The 6,188-nt window shown below is 40.1% G+C and overlaps 1 long non-coding RNA gene across 1 annotated transcript; it reads right to left on the bottom strand.

Annotated features, from left to right (window-relative positions):
• Positions 1-818: 818 nt before the first annotated feature.
• On the bottom strand, positions 819-6,188 carry LOC111656487 (uncharacterized). Its single transcript, XR_002760867.2, has 2 exons — positions 2,210-6,188; positions 819-1,272 (listed from the first exon to the last, which is right to left on the bottom strand). It is a non-coding gene; the product is annotated as an uncharacterized LOC111656487 (long non-coding RNA).

Here is a 6,188-nt window from a genome sequence, read left to right as displayed (position 1 = left end):
ACGACATAGTATAGTGTGACATAAAAATGCCAAAAAACATCTAAGTATAGTATGGCATCAAATGCCAAAAAACGTCATAGTATAGTATGGCATAAAACGTAAAAAAAACATCATAGTATATTAAGGCATAAAGGGTCATATAAACGTCATAGTATGGCAAGGCATGAGACAAAATAATATTATTATGCCTAAAAATGCTGAAAAATGTCACAGTATAGTATGGCATAAGAATGTCAAAAAATGTCATAGTATAGTATGTCATAAAATGCCAAAAAACATCTAAGTATAGTATGGCATCAAATGCCAAAAAAACATCATAGTATATTAAGGCATAAAGGGTCATATAAATGTCATAGTATGGCAAGGCATGAGACGAAATAATATTAATAGGCATAAAAATGCTGAAAAATTTAAAAGTATGGTATTGTAGAAAAATGCCAAAAAAACGTCACAGTATAGTGTGGCATAGAATGTCATAAAAACGTCATAGTATGGTAAGGCATCACATGACATAGCATAGTAAGGAATAAAAAGGCCAAAAACCATCGTAATATAGTAAGGCATCAAATTTCATAAAAACATCATATTGTGGTAAGGCATATAATGTCATGAAAAAAAATTATACTATATCAAGGCATAGATTTTCATATAAACGCCATATTATAGTAAGGCATAAAAACATCTTAGCATAGTAACTCATTAAATGCCAGAGTATATTAAGGCATAAAATGTCATAAATATGTTATAATATGTTAAGGCATAAAATGTCATAAATATGTCATACTATGGTAAGAAATAAAATGGCATCCGAATCAGAATCAAAATCAGAATCTCTTTATTTGCCAAATGTACACAGCACACAGGAATTTAACTTGGTGAGAACAGCACAAGAGGGTAGGAACAAGCAAAAACACACAATCAAAATTACATAAAAAAAATTCAAGTTAAGAAATAAATACAATCATACTGTACGTTATTGCATGGTTAAATGTTACGTGTTTCGATTTGAGTTCAGTTGTATTGCAATCCCTTTGGCGGGGAGGGGTGCAAATAGGTGACTGGGTTGGATTGTTGAGGAGAGTGATGGCACCCGGAACAAGACTATTCCTGTGTCTTGTGGTCCTGGTCGTGATGGAGCAGAACCTATGGCTGGAGGTGCAGTCGTTGGTGAACAGGGAGAACAGATATGGGGAGAGGACACAGCCTTGCGGAGCTCCATTGTTGGTGGTGAGGGAGGCAGACATGTGGGGGCCAAGCCGTACCTGCTGCTTCCTGTTATATAGTGTAGTATGGCATAAAATGTCAAAAAAGCATCATAGTATATTAAGGCATAAAAGGTCACAAAAACGTCATAGCATGGCAAGGCATAAAACAACATAGTATAGTATGGCATAAAAATATCAAAAAACATCATAGTATGTCATAAAATTGTCAAAAAACGTCATATATATTAAGGCATAAAAGGTCATATAAACATAATAGTATGGCAAGGCATGAGACGAAATAATATTATTAGGCATAAAAACGCCAAAAAACACCATGGTATAGTATGGTATAAAAGGTCACAAAAACGTCATAGCATGGCAAGGCATAAAACAACATAGTATAGTCAGGCATAAAAATACCAAAAAACGTCATAGTATAGTAAGGCATCAAACGTAACAATATAGTAAGGCAGAAAATCTCATAAAAATGTCATGGTATAGTAAGGCATAAAATGTCATAAAAACATCATAGTATAATAAAGCATAAAATGTCATAGTTTAGTAAGGAATAAAATGTCACAAAAACATCATAGGATAATAAGGCATAAAATAAGACATAATATTCATGGTTAGATTTACTTTTATAGATCCACCATTTTATGTTTGGTTCCGCTAGCAACCTGACTGCTAGCCTACTGAAGACCGAAGCGATGGTTTGCTTGCTAGTTAACACTAGTTAACATGGTTAAATAACAGCGCACATTGGATTGATCTAATATGACTTCACTCAAAACATTTTATTTTATTATTGCTTGTCTATATGCAAACCTACGCCCTTGGATTTTACTTCAGGAACCACTGAATGCCCAGAATGCCACCTTTTGTTCTCCCATTTAGATTCAGTTTCTTTCTCACCCAGACGCACATAAGCCCTGAAAACACAAGAGCGGCGTGCAGACAGAGACACACTATCACATGATTCCCTCTGAGATCCTTCACCTTACCCCAATAAGGCCTGCTGCCAGACTCTGGAATGAATTCCTCTGCTGTGTGAGTGTGAGCTGACTGGTGACACCGGCAGCCTGGAGAAGGAGGGATAAAGATAGACAGCGGGTGAGGTGGTTGAGTGGGTATGAAGAAGGGGAGGAAGGGAGGGAGGGGTGCAAGAAGTGAAGAAGAATCTGGGGAAAAAGAGAGGACATAACCTGAGAGGAAGATATAGGGTGAGTAATGAGATTAGCTATTTTTGCCTAAAGAAAGGAGAGATGGCTTGAGGAAGTGGTGGGTTGCTGAAGATAGACCGTGAAGAGATGCAGATCAAATCACGCGCTCTTACTTTACCTCTTTCTCTAAGTGGCCATAAAAAGACATTTCAACTCCACAGACAAGAGAGTACAAGACCTGAGCGAAGGACAGAGAGACAAATGTCAAACCAATCAGAATCTGCTGCTGCTGTGACACACACATTACATATTATATATTTACATTTAAATTTATAAACACACAATTCAAAGAGACAATTTGCAACACACTTGCATTTTTGATTAAAGTGGCATCTGTCATTCCAGAGATCACCCGACAATCAAATAGTCCATTGTTCAATTTCAGTTTTCAGTTTAGTGTTTCTGCCGATGGGGCTTATTTGTTTGTCTGTTTAGTCATGGTTGCTCTCACTGGTCACCATGGCAACCCAGTTCTTTTCTTGGTTATAACTCACAAGGCTAGTTGGTGACCCACTGTAGCTAGCAAGCTAACATACTAGCAAGCCACAAACATGCCAGTCAGTCACAGTTGGTCTCCTTGATTCTTACTTCTTACGATTACATTATTTCATTAACCAAAGAGTGATTGAAAGGGGAAGCTAACTATCTGTTTGATTTCTTCTCAGTTAGCGAGCTTGTTAGCAACTGAGCTAACCGGACAATAAGTTTGGACAGTTTTTTCAGAAGACATTCTGTATTTGTACCATTGACTCCTGTCTAAATTAGTTTTAGTTACACAAAACACTGAGGAGAATTAAGTAGAGTAATTTGAGTAAAAGTGTCATGGATTGTACTAATGTGTGACAGCTGAGATAGAATTGCATATGAGAAACAGTGCTGTCATTTATCATCTTTGTCACCTGCACACTGTTCTTGTCATTAGTCTGTTTAATTTAGAGCTCTTGTTTATATGACCCCTGGAGCAAAGTCTAACTCGGAAATGCAGAGACACGTGAACGCCAGCACGTCTAAATAGTCAAATGTGTATTTACACGCACCGTACAAAAACAGTACACACACACACACACACACACACACACACACACACACACTCTTCAAGGAAGAAAGTAAAGTCACTGTTTGACATCAGCACAAAAGCGATGTCTTCACACCTCCTTGTTTGATTTAGGACAAGGCTTTCCACTGGTTAACTGTCATACTATAGTAACCTCCTCCCTAAAGACCCCTCTCTCGGTCAATCCACCCAGTGTCAATGACGTGGCCGGTCCGAGCTGGATGTCTTTGTCCCCACAGTCTTCTGTTTCGTTCATTGTCCCTGTTTGGATGCTGGTGGGAAGGGCGTATGCAGAGGAGGCAAAGCAGATGTCAGTGTGAGGATGAATAGTGCCCTGAGGGGAGGGAGAGAGATAGCTGGTATCGTCTGTATACCCTGGAGACACACATGGGCAAGGCAGGGATCTGTTTCAAAGAGGAATCTGCTCGTCCTTGACTTCTGAATGAGGCACACACTCACAAGGAACACAGGGATACTAATATAGCGGAAACCCAACGGAAAAACACTAGAGTACTGCACAGCTGTGGTTCTCAGTTACACAGATCATGAAATATTTGGTTGTGGACACATTAGATAAGCGTGGAAAAAATTCAGTTCTTGTGTTTCTGCATTCACGAATGGTGACAAAACAGCAAAATAAAACTAGTCTTCTTTATGCCGGTGATGCCTAGCAACACTTTTCGCCCCTGCACCTGACTTTGAGAAGTGGTGAAGTGCCCTAAAGACACACAAAGCACAGTGTGAGGCGCACTCGCAAAAGGCTGTGTGACTTATGCAGCTGCAGCATTGCTTTTGTCCTTTAAGTAGAATAGCATAAACACACACACACACACACATACACACTCACACTCTGCAGGAGGGCTACCCTGTCATCTCACTGGCAATAAAGCGGGTCCCAGATGTCTGCCTCCCCCTGTTAGCAGACACACAAGCTCACACTGTCACTCACCAGGCCTTTGTTCTCAGACAGCAACATATTGCTTGTATACAAGGTTCAGAGTCAGTGGACATAAATGTTGTCACAGACTCAGAGGACAGAAGTTTGCTACAGGACAAAGGAGAGAGGACAGAGGACAGAGAAGCAAAATATTAAATATCAATTTATGTTCAAGTCATTTTGTTAGAAATTAAGTTAATAACTTTAAATAGACTGATCTATGTCAGCGGTTTATCATAGCATCAGACTAAATTAAGTACCTTCCTTCCATGGTAATCAGCCACACCTTCTGGGACTTTCTACCTAATCAAGCCATCTCTATCGGGTGACCTCTGTTGCTATGTGAGTGGGAGGGCAGGGCAGAATATATTACACTGCTGTTTCATCAGTGCCAAGCTGAAACTCCAGTGCAAGTCTTAGACGACAATTTGATGATATTCTGACATGTGTTGCAATAGACTTTGAATCGAGTGAATAGTGATTGATTCAGTATAGTAAGAAAATATTTATGATCAAATCTTACATTTCGTTTATATGAAATTTTAATGTTCATTCCCATAATTTAGCCTCCAGGATATTTTGAAATAAACTTTTTTAAAAGCATTTATGGGCATATTTGTGTAAAAATCACCAACAGCAATCAAATGTAATATCAAAGGGAGAAGTTTGAACACAACCACAGCCTCTGCAATCCACTTCTTATTTTTAAGGGATGAAAAACGTGTCAAAACATCTTGCTCAAATGAGTCATTGCAAAGTCTGTCCAAGGAGGATTGCAAAATCTTGTTAAATCTGGACCACTTGTTCTTTGTGTGTTGCTGTTGGATGGTTCTTCATTCACTTCCCCCCATGATGATATTTTCACACAAAACAACACCACACTGCGCCATTTAGTCAGGCACACCCTGGGAATCTTTGAACCTGCTTCCACGGAGATCGAACAGGGAACTTGAGGAATACGCACTTCAGAGAATTTTCTACACAAAATCTGCCCGTGGCGTTGTAGGAGGCCGGGCCTGAATCTGACTGAAATCTCACATTGTAGCTCACGCTGACAGCCAGTCATTTAAAACTACAACATCCACACACCCCAGCTGCCGAGGCCTCGTGTTAGCCAGTGTTTGGAGAGGTAAAACCCGAGTTAAACATAAGCCCAGTCACCTTCCCTCTCGGTGCACTCCACCCCCCCCCCACGCCCTCGGCTCCTGCTAAACCAGCTCTTCTCGCTCCCTCCTTTGTCTATGTGTCAAAATGAGCCAAATGTTTTTCTTTTTCCTCTTGCTGCTAAGCAACCTGGGGGATTCAGAACGCTGCAAAGGATTGCAGTCTTAATCCAAACCCTGGGTTTTGCAGAGTCAGCTGGTTCGGGTGCAGCAGTATTGTGCATTTCAGTGCCCTGGCCGAGTTAGCACTTTTTTTTCCCCTGAGTTTTTGATAGAATCCTTGCTAACGGTACCATCTGTCACATCCTATCATTTAATAGGTGGAAGCACTGGCAGCTCCATTTGGATTGAAACTGGAACACTGAGTTTTATTCCAAGTGTCCGAAAACAACACGGGCCTGAGCGTTTGGATGTGAAGTGATTGGATTTGCTGATCAGGGCAGGCAGCAGGCCTTTTAAGGGAAAGCAGCAAACAGCTTATGAAATGTTCCACAGTTCCTCCCAAAATATGGAGCTGCATCAACATCACTGAGTCATCCAGTTCTTCAGTGAAGCAGATTTTCTCACTTTGCATGTTTAAATACAAAATTATGGCACCATTTGAGC

Source organism: Seriola lalandi, unplaced genomic scaffold (assembly GCF_002814215.2).
Source record: "Seriola lalandi dorsalis isolate HSWRI2012SDOR001 ecotype SW California unplaced genomic scaffold, Sedor1 jcf7180002054357, whole genome shotgun sequence".
NCBI lineage: Eukaryota > Metazoa > Chordata > Actinopteri > Carangiformes > Carangidae > Seriola > Seriola lalandi.
The sequence above is the reverse complement of the archived record's forward strand: the minus strand, read 5'-3'. Positions and strand labels throughout refer to the sequence as shown.